Genomic DNA, 16,213 nt, shown 5'->3' with positions numbered 1-16,213 from the left:
ATGTTACTGATCTATACATACAATCTACACATACGATCTATACATATAGTACGATACAAAAAACAAACTAAATATCTTTTTTATTGTTATGAATCTTAATAATATAAGTCAGAAGAAAAATGTCAGTTAATAATTATAAAAACTTGAGATTGAAAGCTATCCTTGTTGATATATCCAATTCTTAAGCTCTTTTCAAATATTAAGATTTTCTTCTAAATAAGAATTATTTTTTTAAACTCAGAGATACAAAGCATAGATACAATTCGTGCAGACGAAACAATTTTTTTTTGGTTTTTGAGTTTTTTTTTTAATTTTTTATATAAACAAAATCTGATATGTGTTGTTGTTGCAGTCTTAAAACCGATGAGGATGAAGATGTTGCAGACTTTAATTATAGAGCTAGAGTGTGGTTTGGGTGTAGACATATAATATCCAGACATATGTGCACTCTATAAGCAGCATTTAAAAATTTATAGTAATAGAGAGAACAATAATATAATATGGAAGAAAGGCAGAAGTTAAAATTTATTTAAAAATCATTTAAGATTTTTTAGTGGTAATTTTTTATATATAACTATCTACCATATCTTATATTTTATATGTATATTTACATAAATATTTATTTTTATATAAATGTATTGTTTAAAAATTTAATTTGTAAAGTCATTGTCATTTCCGGGTTATGGTGACTAGTAGTCCAACAAAATTGTTTACATAAAAAATACTTTGTCATACACATATCTATATCTAGGTATATTCGATGGAAGTTTTCTTTGAATTATTTTGAATAATCATTATTTTAAAAAATCATTTTATATTTTATTTGACAACTTACATCATTTTTTTAAACTGAAATGAATAATACTAGACTCAGCTGTGTTATCAATCGTCTTAAGTTAATATCTTACAAACATTACTTTTTACAGATACTCATTGGTAAAAAAAGGTAAATGTTTTATAGTTTAATATATATATAATCTTTAATTAATAATCTTTAAAAAATTTCAAATAAAGAAATTTAGTTATTATTATTTTAATGTTAATTAAGAAGTTTTTTGGATTAAACATCAGTCATAAATGTAGTACAAACAATCTTTCTAGAGTGGCAGACAATGATGTCACTCGGATCAAATTTTCGCTTAATCATTTAATAATTTATTGATTATAAAATATAGTTTAATATTCCTAATTTAAGTCTTAAGTCTTTTTCAGAACTGTGTATTCCTACTTGATTCATTGATCTTCTAGTTACACATGCGTTAGGTTAGATGATCCGACGATTCTCGAGTATGTCTAGGATGAAGGATTGAATATATCATAAGAGACAGGTTTTAAAGTTAGCAAACAATCCTCTAAAACCTTCTCTAACATAACCAATCGCCGCTGCGCTAGCATTGGTAAGTAAGAAAGCACATTTAAGACAATTTAATCGTCTTCTCCGTAACTAAGACAACTGTGAAACGGGCTGTGACCCGTTAAGGGTTACAACTGAATATTATCATTATTTTAACTAAGCAATGTAAAAGATCAAATATGATTCGATGATTTTTTCTTCCTTGTTATATCATTACCTTCTATAGTAGTTATAGAAGGTAATGTTAGGGTGTAAGTCTAAGACAATTACTAAATTGTGAACTGATGATTAAGAGAAAGTGCAGTAAAAAAGTATTTCCAGTTTCAGATTTTCATTTCCATAAAACTTCTCTTTGACTTTTATAGCTCATATTAAGACAAGTTTATATCTATTATTTATAGTTGCAATTCTTAGAAGAATAAAAATATAAATTAAGAAGTAAACCTACTTTATAATTATTTATTATACTTTATTATTATTATATATTATTATATTCTATAGAAAGTTTATAATTAGTGTGGTATTTTACACACTAATATTTTATTATCCTAATATGGATTAGGAAAAATTATGTTCCACATTCGTTCTGTTTTTTGGGTCTGATAGGGAATATCATATATTTTATAAATCACGCCATAACAATATTTTTCTAAATGACACATGCACCGTAAAATGAATCGATTTGTATAGTATTTCCAAATATAAAATTGAAGTGGATTGATATCACGCCATCACATCCAAAAAAAGTATTTCACAAACATTTGTTTGTCAACAAAATTTATCGCCAAATGAAACATTAAACGAAAGTATTATCATATACCGAAATAATTTTATATATACAAAATATACAAAGACTACATATATGTAGTCTTCATAGATCGTTTCCTGCAACTGCTACAGTCGATTCCTAAACTGACCTTCACACCCATATGGTTTGCATTTATTGTTGAAAATATCTTCGATGCATAAAATTTCGCCTTAAGTTTTTATGACTTCGAAATTAATTAAAAATTTGTTTGTCTTTAATTAAAAGTAAATCCATAAATTCAAATTGTACTCTTTTCTATGAAAATATATTCTTGCACAATCCCAGAAGTTCTAAGAATTATATACGGTCATGCGGTCACCATTGCATCATGTGCCGAATATAAAAAAAATGTATGAAGAAATTTTTTATATGAAGATGACTTGCTGCATAAAATTGTAGCTATGAATAGGTCCAATAAATTTAATTTCTATAATTATGGAAACAATAATTTATTGCGACATTTATTGCCGCGGTTAAATATCAATATTATAAAATATATATCAAGCGCAGAGTACAAAACGATTTAACTGGTAGGCAAATATTTCTCTTGAATAGATGCCACTGGCAGTTAAATTTTTGGAAGATAAAGGTTGTTATTGTAAATTAAGTGAATAGGTCTCATTCATAGTCCAATAAATACATTTTGGATGCCTGATATGTCTTTGCGTGAAATGGGAATTTAAAATTTTTCTGTTGGTGAAAAGCATTGAAAGCGATCCTTTATTATTTCAACAGTCTAAAATCAACTTTAAGGTATGATAAGGAAAAATATACCTATATAGCATTGAGACCATAAGTGTCATCCATACTGCATAGGGAGTATTTTATGATTTAAATATTCTTTAAATAGATGTCTAACATAACATGGCTTTTTTTTGGTATGCAGGTTGAATCCATTGGAAAACACCATTAAGGGCTTAATCTACTAAAATTATCTTTTTGAAATGATTAGTAAAAAATTATTTTTATGCAATTATTAGCGACAAATCATTTTTTTGAAATTAGTGAAAAGAATATAACACTAAGACCGTGGAGGTCTATTATACAGTGAATGCCATCCTAATTATTTGACAAAAATTTTCAGCTCCGTTTGAGAAATGTTTAGACGAAGTAAGAAGCTGATCCTAAAATTTTGACTGAGTCTTGAGAAAGCGTAATAAAAGCATAGAAAATAATCCCTGCTGTTATCGTTCTTCAGATTAAGGGGTCATCAATTATTAATAGCATGGGCTAAGGCAAAAAAGGTGTTTGACACATGAGGTGTCATCAATAATGGCATGGCATCAATTAGTAGTCTACATTTGATGCGATATAGAACCGCGAGAAAACCTTCAGCTTTTTCATTGATTTCAGCTAATACTTATTGGTGTTCCTTTAGTATTTGTGTTTTATGGCTAAACTAAAAAAAAATTTAATCAAGCCAATAAATAATTTGGTCCATGAAGTACCGTGATAGAACAGATTCCTGTGAGTTCGTCCGCTTATGCATAATGATATATGCCACGGAAATGCTTAAAACACGTTGACGGACTAAGCAGCTAATTATAGTAGTTAATTGAAAAACTTTTCATCATATTTGCAAAAAATTTATATAACTTTTGTCTTGTTTTTGTCTATTGAACTCTATTATCTGTTATCTTTTACTTTACTTTATTTATTACATTTTATATTTTTTTTTTATTTTAATTTATAATATTTTTATTTCATTTCTATATATTTTATTTATTATTTTATTTTATCTTATTTGATATTATTTTATTTTACATTATTTTATTTTATTTTATTATGTCATATTTTTATATTACTTTAATATATTTTGTTTTAAATAATTTTTTTTTATTTTTTTTATTTTATTTAACTGTTATTTTCTCTACTTCCATGTATTTTATTTTATTTTGTTTTTTTACTTAATTTTTTTTACTTTTTATTTATATTTTATTTTTTAAGTTTATTTAATTTTCTTTAATATATTTCTATATAATTCAGTATATTTTTTTACCTACTTATTATTATTTTATTTTTTTAAACATATATTTTTTTTATTTTATTTCTATATATATTTTTGTATTTTGTTTTGTAAAATCCATATAAGTGTTAAAATAATTATATATTAAATGATATTATGATTATTATTAAATGAATACATATATTTATATATTTTTTTATAGTATATTTATTTGATTTAAGTTTTTAAAGCTCTTATTTCTTTTTATCCTTTATTTTTCTTACATAATTTTTTTATTTTATTTTATTTTTAATTATTATTTTTTTATAATATTTCTATATACTTCTATATATTTCTATACATATAACTATTTATTATTACTTTATTTTTTCTTGTCTCACTTAATTGTATTTTACTTTATTAAATTTTTTTTTTTATCTATTTCTATATATTTCAAATTATTTTTTTTATTTTTTTACTTAATTTATTTTATTTTTATTTTATTTCTACATTTTTCTATACATATTATTTAATTTTTTTTTCATTTCTATACACATTTTTTTATTTTGTTTTATTGAATTAATACAAATGTAAAGTTATTTTTACATTAAACAATATAACGATTACGATTAATTCACTATACATATCTATATGAGACTTCACTTAATATAATTTTTTTTTAAATTAAAATAATTTTATGCGGGTTCGTGAAGATTATTATTATAATTTAATATGTTACTAACTAATATATTATTAGTACAGTATTAATATATTACTAAGTAAATAATAATTTAATATATTAGTTAGTAAATTAATTGTTTTTTGAATTAAGCATTTTCTAGTATATTTAGTTTTATAAATATAAATATGTTAATTTCCAACATTAATATTTTTTTATCAAATATTAATTAATATATATATTAAGTAAATTTATTCCAATAAGCGCATGTCTCTGATTTATGACTACACACACCCCGAAAAAGGCATCAATTGACATTACGAAAGGTGTCAAGTATGTGATTAGCTAAATGTCATTTACCTCAAATCGCACGTTAAGTGCCTCACTTGCTCCATTTCCGAAGGGTGACAACCGAGCAACTTCTTTTCCATAATTCACGATGTCTTCTGGCTGTCATACCACCTGTCATACAGTACATTTTCTGCAAAGTGTGCAGCCATTGGTTGTGGGAGAATGTGCAGATGTGCAGACAACAATTGACATGCGTTCAATCTGCAGAACTTAGGTGGTTTGGGAAGAAGAAAGGACTCACCCTATAGTTTACAATAGTAAAACACGCCCAATATCAAGTGAAGTAGTTGAGTGGAACAATTACCCAACAGATATAAGTTTTGTTAAGAGGAAATTATAATATTAAATAAGATATTAGTATTATAATATTAATAAGAATATAAGACATAATTTAATTCTTTCAATTAATTAAATTAAAATAAATAAATAAATAAAATTTTATTTATATTTTTTTTCTGTCTCATAGTAAGTTCTATGAGTATTAACAAATAAAAAATGGAGTGTATAAACTATTTGAAAATTACAACAAAATAATTGTGTAATATTTAATAATCTTTATAAGAAATTTGATTTATTTCCTTAATACATATATTAAATTCATTATAACACACATAATTTATTAAGTAATATTTAAAAAATTCTGTTGAATTTTGAAGAAGTTCCTTTGCCAAAGAGTAGTGATATTTAGCTTAACACAATTTGGAACTGGGTAGGTCAAGTAGGGTATCTGTCATTTAGCAAGTATTTGGGCTATAAAATTGTATTATTGGTATTAATGCAAAAACGTATACCCTATAAGGAGAAGTTCTATAAGTAGTTATGAATATTTCACTCATAATTGCTTTTGGAAACAAATTTTATTTATGCTTTTTATTTTTTTTTATATTATCTCTTAATTTGATAAGATTAACAAATTAATTTTCTAATTACTTGATTGTTGTTATAACACCAGGCTCTAATGAAAGATTTTAAAAACCTCGAAGTGTTGTTTTTTTCTTACAAACTTCCCAAAGACCCCTTTAATATGAGCGAGACCCCTTTAATATGTATAACAAAAACAGTACACAAACCGAAACAGTACAATAAGAGTAAATTTATGAAAAAAACCAATGAAGAACAACGTATCGAACGTTTAGAAATTGATACCCATTTTACGTATTTGCCATCTCAATTCTTTTAAGTCAAGGTATTCATTTCTCCGGAGATGCAATATTCTTCATTTCCACCTACTTTCTCCGACTGTCCTTTTAAACATTTCTTGCGCTGTAATATCGTTTTTAATATCTGGTTATTTACAATATAATATATTAATAAAGTTAGTACAGCTTGCAGTTCAATCGGGGAAAGTAGTCGTTGCCTAATCAAAGAGCATCCGAAGATGCCGAAAACTCTCAATGCTGTTTTATAATTCTATAATAGCGTCAATGTTTCTACGTCAAATAAAAGGGCAGGTATGATGGAGCAAACCATAGGGCGAGAGAGAGGGTTCTACATCCCAAATGCCTATTGTGCTTTTACTAACACCTATGGCAAAAGTGTTTTTGATTTAAAAAACAGAAGATATATAAAAGCACATGTGAGATGAGCGACTCATAGAGTGTAAGCTTTATCGGTTGAGTGAGATCGGTTGGTTTCAACATCTCAATTGCCTACTGAACCTTTACTCACTCCTAATGCAAATATCAACTTGATCAAATCATTTGATTCCTGCAAAAAATTCTAAAAATACTGTGAAGAGATCATGTTAGGGTCAAGAGAAATGTTCTATGATGAAGAACAGTTAGCAATTGTAGAGAAGAGTAAAACAATTTATTTGGGATGTACAATAAGATATTGCAGTTATGATCTGCTACAATTGATTATTTAAGGAAAATATGAGTTATTTGAAGAAAAAATGTTAATGGCTATGCAGTGGTGTAATCAGAATTGTGCCTAAGGGATGTGGGTTTACGAAAATAAATTTTGTTGGCAACATATTTAGAGAGTATTATATATAATTAACATTGTGAGAAGAGGGAGGATATTCTCTAATACTCTCAAACCCGCTGCACATGCTAGAAGCAAAGAATTTGCAGAAATATTATAGTTAAAATTTTCTGTTGATCATTTCCTATAGCGTCATTACTTTTTCTTTACAATTTTGTACCTATTGAAATGTAATATTCTTATTGTATTGATTTCTAGCCCTTATTGTGAACCAAACGTTTCTTGAAAACACATTTGATTTTTGACATTTTATTTTGACACTTGTGATAACCTTTCTTTTTTTTGTATTTTTTGACATGTAAATAGAAAAAAAAACCTTACGAAAAGTTTTTAGTAGTTTTTTAGTTTAAATTTGATATATTTTAAATAATTGAAATGTCAAATTTCAGATTTGGAAGAACCCCAGGTCATTCAATCTTACGGAGTTTTTGATTGGTAAATCTGTGGAAACTTTTTTAATCGAGATTCGCTTTCAGTGTAATTTTCATGTTCGGTTGTTAAATCTCGAGCAAAATGTATAACACTCGAGATAAATTTATTACACTCTAGATATTTTGCTAGAGTAGCAAGATTACCCTGAAAAGAACAGCTGTTTTATATGATTTTGCAGATAATATGTTATTTAATTCGATATATGTATGTATTACTACTAACGCTCCTACAAAAATGTTAGATTACTCTAAAAATGTTCGATGGGGCAACAAAATTTGACAGATCGAGAGTAAATCTAGATTGAATCCAGATTCACCAATCGAAAATGCGATTAATATAAATTTAATTTATTTGAGTTTTTAAAATTATTATTTTTATTATTTTATTATTAGTTTAATATAAGTTATCTAGTATATAATATAAGTTTAAATATTATTAATAATTAATTTGTGTATAGATTTTGACAACTTCTTCATATTGTAGCGCACAATTGCTGAAGAAGGAAACTGCAAATTTCTTAATATTAAATTCTTATTAAATTAAATTACATTTTAAGTGTTCAAAACTATTAAAATTTAAAAATAATTTAATTCAACATAATTTATAAAGAACTCTGTATTTTGCTTATCAAGAAGGTTATTTTGTAGAACATTTGTTTTTTTCAAACCTGAATTGAAAAGGTTATCAATTCGTCCAATGATTAAGATTTGATTTCATATGATTTTTTATGTAAAAGTTTTAGCATAAAATCATTCAATACTTTACTGACAATGAATCTTCTATTATATTTTATTTCAAGAAAAAAATTTTAAATTAAAAAATACATTTCTTAAACAAAATACATAAAAATGCTGCTAACACGTGAAGTTAAATTAAATTAAAATTTTTTTCAAAAATATTTTTAACATAACATAATAGGTAGGGAGCAATATGGCTACACAGACTATCACTTTTCCGCACGGGGCGGTACGCAGATCTCAGATCAATCATTAAATATTCACGAAGATTATGAGGAATACTTAAATTAGTCAGTGAGTTGGGTGGGATTTTGCAGAAACTCCCCAGCCATCATAGAGTAAAAGTGCCCAGATACACTAACTCGGAAAAGGCTCAACAATATAACTATCACCTCTTTTAAATAATACAGATTACAGTTGCAATGTGGCAAGAGAGATAGTCAATATAGCCATATCAGCTGAATATTATAATCACATTTAATATATCTTAAGATTTTGATGAAGTCTGAGCAGCAGAACCAATGCACTAATAAAAAATCAAAGATCGTCGTATATAGAGAGAGTTCCGAGTAAGTCATCATCCTTTTCCGAGTTAGTGCATCTGGGCATTTTTACTTTATAATGGCTGGGGGGTTTCTGCAGAGTCCCACCCATCTCACTGACTAATTTGAGTATTCCTAATAATCCTCGTGAATATTCAATGACTGATCTAAGATCTGCGTACCGCCCCGTGCGGTTAGTGATTATTCTGAGATTAGATAGTGCTTAGTAGGGCATCCTGTCGGTTTTCGCATATATATATTCTGTTTCATCAAAAAAAAATATTTAGTCAACGAACGAATTTTTTTTTTATTAATTTGAAAAATACAAAACTGCAATCACTAAAATCACTGTTAGCTGTAAAGCAATTACTTAAATGTCATGTTAGACATGTATTGCTTAAAGGAACTGATTTTCTACAAATTATTTGGGTTTATTAACAATGTCGCCATATAAGCTATATGTTATACTAGGGCTGTCCAGAGTATCCAATCACTGTACACATTGGAGGGCTTCAGAAACAAATACATACGTAAATAGTTGTTTTCGACCAAAAAAAAAGGAAAAACATACGGTTATAATGTTAAATTTAGTTTTATTAATTTATCATTATTATTATATATTTACCATAAAAATAAAATAATGTAGTTTTACCAGTACACTAAAAGAAAATTTGCGTAATTGTAGTAGATTAAAAACATGTCGCGGGCCGCACAAGTATTAGCCGCGGGCCGCACAAGTATTAGCCGCGGGCCGTACTTTGGATAGCACTGTGTTATACCAAAGACATTTTGCAAGATGTGATATATCTACTATTTGTTGTTTTAATTAATTTTTATTTTTACATATATTTTTTAATTTTTTTTATCATTTATCATTAATTAATTAAATTTATTTTAATTTAAAAAAATTGATATAATAAAATCCACTTTATACGAAATAAAAAATTCGCGTTTAGAAAAATTATTTTATTAAAATAAAATCAAAAACTCTTTAACAGACAATGTTATAAAACATTTACATTTAATATAAAGTTGAGAAATTCACCACACTTTGTACCGTGGTTGTTGGCTTGGGTGTGTGCATTTACGGCGAAAGCTTTTTGAGATAAAAAATTAAAAATTCAAATTTTTTGTTGGTGATAATTTTGGCTCGCAAAGAAAAAGCGTTTTACGAATCCAGTTTGTCAAGGAGGAGAGCCAAAGAGAAAAAAATATTTAGTATAAATAATAATTAATAAATAAAAACTAATAAACAGTGGTTAGTAAATAAAATAAATACATAAATTATTTAGTAAATAAATATAATAAGTGTTTATTTTTATATAGGCTAATTGGTCAAAACTTTTTTTATTTTTAACAACAATAAAATAAAAAAAGTTTTGACCAATTAGCCTATATAAAAATAAACACTTATTAAAATTATTTGGGTCACAAATATTAACATGTAAATAAATATATGAATAAATAAAGATATAATAATAAATTTATTGATGATGAATATAAATAAAAAAAAACACCAAAAATTAATCTTAAAATAAAAAAAAAAATTAAAAAAAAAAAATAAATAAATTTAAATAGAAAAACAATAATACTAATGAATAAATATTACTAATTAACAACAAATATAATATTTATCGAATTAAATTATATTTCTTATAAAAGAAACGGACATGATTTGTAGAAATAATGAATATTATTATTCCCATTTTAGAAATATATTTAAATTAATAAACACGATATATTCCTTTTTGATATTAAGCTAATTACCATTATTCGTAGTTATTTCAACATGCTCTAGGTCAAAGCATCCTTCGTTATTTTTCTCCCATACAAATGGTAAATGGCTTTAATGATTTGTAAGTATGAATAATTCTAACTGTTAAGTCAGCCAGTGACTGAGGCTACTGAATGATTCCTCGATCAATTTCGTACCCCAATGTAATCTTATTTCGATTTCTTTCTTGTTTTCTTTTCTTGCTATCTTGTTTTCTTTTTAGAAAAGGCTTGGATATCGTTTTTCTTTTCACCCATTCAGAGAGAAGATGAAAAACCAAAAAAATATACTGGTAGATATAACTACCAGAGCTATCACAATTGAAATAAGGAAATCGCATGTCTCAAATTAAAACTATTTAAAGATTGTATGCACTTAAGTAAAAGAGATTCCAGAATCACTACAAAAATCTGGATAGGGTACTACATATTACTATTAATATGTATGTTATATATTACTATCAACTATTAACTTAAAACTAGAACTTACAATGTATACAATGCGTCAATCAACGCTCCGATGAAATTTTGAAGAATTACGCCGGTTTCAAAGCAGTTAAATATTCAGGACATAACTTCCTTCTTGGTAAGGAGCAAAGCCCAGCTAAAACCTCTGCGGATCTCTGGGTCATAGCACCCGGTGATGAATACGCAACTCAACGCTGAATGATGACAAATGAATACCAATCAGTCTACTCACGAAAGTCAAGTTGTTTTGTAACTAAAACGAATATTCTGGAAACAAAATAAGTGATGAGATTGTAGAAGTGATGAGATTTAGATTGATAAGATGGGCTATATAGTATATATTTATCTATCTTCGTTATAAGAAGATCGCTTACAAATCATTCGTACAAGAGGGGAAATAGAACGTTACTTTACGGTACGACGGGTATTACTTAATGTAAGTTACTGATTTCATTTTATCAAATTAAGAAATAAATCTCTGATTGTTGAGTGTTCTTCTGCGTAGTGGCGTTTTTTGAGATTTATCTTAAATTTGAATAAGTGATCCCCCTAACCACACTTACTAAATATTGTATTATATATTTTAGGAAAAAATTACGCAATTTTGCATAAACTAACGAGTAAAAACTAGCATCAGATTAACTACAGATTTATGCAAAATGAATTTTAATAAAGATTTTAATAATATTAACTAAATAATATTTTTGTACGGCAATCTACGGCGAGTTCTGAAAACTCGTTGTACTAATAATACTTTTATTTATTTTCAAAGGAAGTTCGATAATAAAAAAGGAAGTTGATATCACAAATGGTTTATGACTTCGAAATGTTATTTGTTTATATGGTATATATTATATTATGTAAAATAGGCGAAAATATTTAAAAATAATTTGTTTATCACTTTAAAACACTTTTTGAATTTTTTTAATTTATAAAAATAAAATAATTAAAAAAATCAAAAATGTTTATAAATTTTTATTTATATAAAGTAATGAGTTTTGCTTTTTCTGAATGAAGTAATTTTTTTATTGACTTATCAAAAACTATTCGCACGCCTCATAAAAACTTAAATATATTTTAATTACTTTTCTTTAAAAATGAGTAACAGATTTATTATATTTTTTATTCATTTCCGAAAATAAAATCTATTTATGCGCTAAAAAATATTTTGTTTAGAATTGCAAAAAAGGCGTGTTTATAATAAATTGTTTAAGTAAGAAAAACATTTAAGAATTTAAAAAGATTCAGAAACGATCGTCTTTGACGAAAGTTAAAAAAATCTAAATATTTCACAAATAATTATATTAATCAGTTACTCTGAATATTACTAAATAATATATATTGTAAAATATATTATTAATATTTTCATTATTTATTTCGTCTGCGGTAGTTGTAGTAATTTTAAATTAAACATTTTCCGCATCATTTGCACTTTTGAGGATATAGTAACAATCAAATTTGGAATAATAAGTGTCGACATGCTCTTACATATAAATACATTATCTCATATCTGAATATATTGTTAACAATGTCTCTTTGCGACATGCTGCATTCCATAGTTCCCTTATTCCGCATTTTCACTACTTAGGTTATGGCAGAGGACTTAAGTTTTCCGTTCAATTGTGGCACTATAACTTATTGCAACATTTTTATCTATAAGTAGAAATTTAGTCGACAAGAACAAGTTTTTGACGAACAGCTATCTAACTTGACGTTTAATCTAGCCAAAGTCTATTCAGCGTACACGTGGGGTTATATTGTCCATGGCCGTTCAATGTCCGATATTTGGATGGCATGACATCTGCTTCCTAATAACGTAACTTTTTTTTTTCAATTTTATTATCTGAATTTAATTGTAGCAGTTGATATTTTTGATATCCTAAAATATTAACGAGGTGCATTGCGGTTTATTGTTGGATCATTATTAGAAGTAGGGTATTCAAAAAATAGATAAATTGCATATGTTTGAGGTTCACTTTAGGAAGATTTCGATTGCTCGATAACGTTTATAAGAATAAAAATTCCTAAAACTATATTTAAGAAAAATTTTATTCTTATCTCTATATTGATATAGAAAATACTGAGTTTTCAATACAACACTGATCATACGTATTTGTCTTGTCAGAGATATTTTCAAAAAATTAATCCTTCGAGCCGGATTTGAACCAGCGACCTATGGATTTCTATTTCACTTACTCAAAGTCTTAACTACAGTCCACCGCTCTACCAACTGAGCTATCGAAGGTCTAGACACTTATTACTTTGCAAACTATATGTTTACTTTATATATAATAACATATGAAATAATTAAACAGATCTTAGAAAGGCAAAAAGTATGTTCCTTCGAGCCGGATTTGAACCAGCGACCTATGGATATCTATTTTACTTACTTAAAGTTTTAACTACAGTCCACCGCTCTACCAACTGAGCTATCGAAGGTCTAGACACTTATTACTTTGCAAACTATATGTTTACTTTATATATAATAACATATGAAATAATTAAACAGATCTTAGAAAGGCAAAAAGTATGTTCCTTCGAGCCGGATTTGAACCAGCGACCTATGGATATCTATTTTACTTACTTAAAGTTTTAACTACAGTCCACCGCTCTACCAACTGAGCTATCGAAGGTCTAGACACTTATTACTTTGCAAACTATATCTTTACTTTATATATAATAACATATGAAATAATTAAAGAGATCTTAGAAAGGTAAAAAGTAAGTTCCTTCGAGCCGGATTTGAACCAGCGACCTATGGATTTCTATTTCCTTTACTCAAAGTCTTAACTACAGTCCACCGCTCTACCAACTGAGCTATCGAAGGTCTAGACACTTATTACTTTGGAAACTATATGTTTACTTTATATATAATAACATATGAAATAATTAAACAGATCTTAGAAAGGCAAAAAGTATGTTCCTTCGAGCCGGATTTGAACCAGCGACCTATGGATATCTATTTTACTTACTTAAAGTTTTAACTACAGTCCACCGCTCTACCAACTGAGCTATCGAAGGTCTAGACACTTATTACTTTGCAAACTATATGTTTACTTTATATATAATAACATATGAAATAATTAAACAGATCTTAGAAAGGCAAAAAGTATGTTCCTTCGAGCCGGATTTGAACCAGCGACCTATGGATATCTATTTTACTTACTTAAAGTTTTAACTACAGTCCACCGCTCTACCAACTGAGCTATCGAAGGTCTAGACACTTATTACTTTGCAAACTATATCTTTACTTTATATATAATAACATATGAAATAATTAAAGAGATCTTAGAAAGGCAAAAAGTAAGTTCCTTCGAGCCGGATTTGAACCAGCGACCTATGGATTACTGCAAATTATACATACTTTAAGCCACTACAGTCCACCGCTCTACCAACTGAGCTATCGAAGGTTTTTGAAAAATTTAATATTTATTTTAAATAAATTTCTAAACATGCAATTAATCTTTTGCCGCTCATTGCTGCTTATTTTATTTTTGATTATTTTGTGAACTTGCAGTTTTTTTCAGTATCGCAGCAGATAAATATTTTAATTGCAATGTGTGGAACTTTAGGCAATACCAAAAAAATATTATGCATATATATATGAGGTCAATGGTTTTAAGAACTGTTATTTAAAAAGCTTGTACAAGGCAAATTATATTAAGTAATAGTTTAGTAATAAAAGTACTTACTGGTCAATAATCTATTTAGGTTTGAATTTAACGATTCTTAAGATTTAGATTTTGTTAATTAATTATTTTAGGGAAATATATCATAAAATTAGATAATTAATCAGATAATAAAATTAAATAATTAAATTTATATGTAAATAAATTTATATGTAATGAGTAACCGGATAACAGTAACTAGCACCACTAACAAACTGGTGTCAATTTGCATTGTAACTTTATTACTCGATTATCGAGTTCGTTTCCGAAGATTGTGATACCATTAAGTTTTATTTAGAATATATAAATGTGAGTATTTCAATATAAGATCGTACACATATAATGTGACACTAAATCAGAAGAGTGGAAACAATTCTAATGTGAAATCAATTAAATTTAGTATTTAACAAAATACCAGAATAGTAAATTAACTATTTTATCTTCCATATAATAAAATATTAAAATAGAAATGCATTTTAATATTTTAATTTAATTTACTTAAATTTTAAATTTATTATTTTATCATTTTATTTTAAATGTATTTAATTAGCTTTTAATAATATAGAAATTATTTAAATAATTTTTCGAACATTTTTAGTCACAATTATCTGACAATATGATTTATTTGATTATAGTGTGTTTCGTAAATATATTTAAAATAGCTTGCATCACATCTAAACCACCTCCGATAATAATTTTGTGGTTTAGAGTAAATAAATTTAATTATAGCTAATATTTTAGCAGCGCTGCAGTTTTATTTTTAGTTTAAAATTGATAACAAATTTTGCATTAATCTGCTGAATCGCGCTTAATGAAAAACTAGAGCATCTCTTCCCAAGACCTTCGATAGCTCAGTTGGTAGAGCGGTGGACTGTAGTTAAGACTTTGAGTAAGTGAAATAGAAATCCATAGGTCGCTGGTTCAAATCCGGCTCGAAGGAACTTACTTTTTACCTTTCTAAGATCTCTTCAATTATTTCATATGTTATTATATATAAAGTAAACATATAGTTTGCAAAGTAATAAGTGTCTAGACCTTCGATAGCTCAGTTGGTAGAGCGGTGGACTGTAGTAGTTTAAAATCTTAGTCGCAGTAATCCATAGGTCGCTGGTTCAAATCCGGCTCGAAGGAATTTTTTTTAGTCACATTCAAAATATAAGAATCTATAGTAATTGTATCTGTCATGATTAAGTTTGGGTTGTATATATGTCACAAATTGATATATCTTTGATTAATAAGATTTCAATATCTGTGTATTTGAGTATTATTAGATATCTGTTCCAGCATCTATTGTCAATTTAGAATACTGACATTCTTAAAACGTTATATCATTGACTTCAATGAGGTCGACATAATCGATTTCAAATTTAATTTAATTATTAAAAATTCAAGTATCAATAAAATAATCCTTTCTCATAAAAGTATTATAAATTTTTCCACTAATAATAAAATGAAATATTTGTTATATTT

General features: G+C 26.7%; 6 non-coding genes across 6 annotated transcripts; 2 read left to right on the top strand and 4 right to left on the bottom strand.

The window, feature by feature from the left end:
• Positions 1–13,220: 13,220 nt before the first annotated feature.
• On the bottom strand, positions 13,221–13,320 carry Trnay-gua. Its single transcript has 2 exons — positions 13,284–13,320; positions 13,221–13,256 (listed from the first exon to the last, which is right to left on the bottom strand). It is a non-coding gene; the product is annotated as a tRNA-Tyr (tRNA).
• A 94-nt stretch (positions 13,321–13,414) lies between these two features.
• Trnay-gua lies at positions 13,415–13,514 on the bottom strand. The gene is made up of 2 exons: positions 13,478–13,514; positions 13,415–13,450 (listed from the first exon to the last, which is right to left on the bottom strand). It is a non-coding gene; the product is annotated as a tRNA-Tyr (tRNA).
• A 94-nt stretch (positions 13,515–13,608) lies between these two features.
• On the bottom strand, positions 13,609–13,708 carry Trnay-gua. Its single transcript has 2 exons — positions 13,672–13,708; positions 13,609–13,644 (listed from the first exon to the last, which is right to left on the bottom strand). It is a non-coding gene; the product is annotated as a tRNA-Tyr (tRNA).
• Positions 13,709–13,802: 94 nt separating this feature from the next.
• On the bottom strand, positions 13,803–13,902 carry Trnay-gua. The gene is made up of 2 exons: positions 13,866–13,902; positions 13,803–13,838 (listed from the first exon to the last, which is right to left on the bottom strand). It is a non-coding gene; the product is annotated as a tRNA-Tyr (tRNA).
• A 1,681-nt stretch (positions 13,903–15,583) lies between these two features.
• Trnay-gua lies at positions 15,584–15,683 on the top strand. Its single transcript has 2 exons — positions 15,584–15,620; positions 15,648–15,683. It is a non-coding gene; the product is annotated as a tRNA-Tyr (tRNA).
• A 94-nt stretch (positions 15,684–15,777) lies between these two features.
• On the top strand, positions 15,778–15,874 carry Trnay-gua. Its single transcript has 2 exons — positions 15,778–15,814; positions 15,839–15,874. It is a non-coding gene; the product is annotated as a tRNA-Tyr (tRNA).
• Positions 15,875–16,213: the final 339 nt, after the last annotated feature.

The sequence above is a fragment of the Teleopsis dalmanni genome, chromosome 1, assembly GCF_002237135.1.
Source record: "Teleopsis dalmanni isolate 2A chromosome 1, ASM223713v2, whole genome shotgun sequence".
Taxonomy (NCBI): domain Eukaryota; kingdom Metazoa; phylum Arthropoda; class Insecta; order Diptera; family Diopsidae; genus Teleopsis; species Teleopsis dalmanni.
Note: the sequence above shows the minus strand (reverse complement) of the source record. Positions and strands in the feature narration are given on the sequence as shown.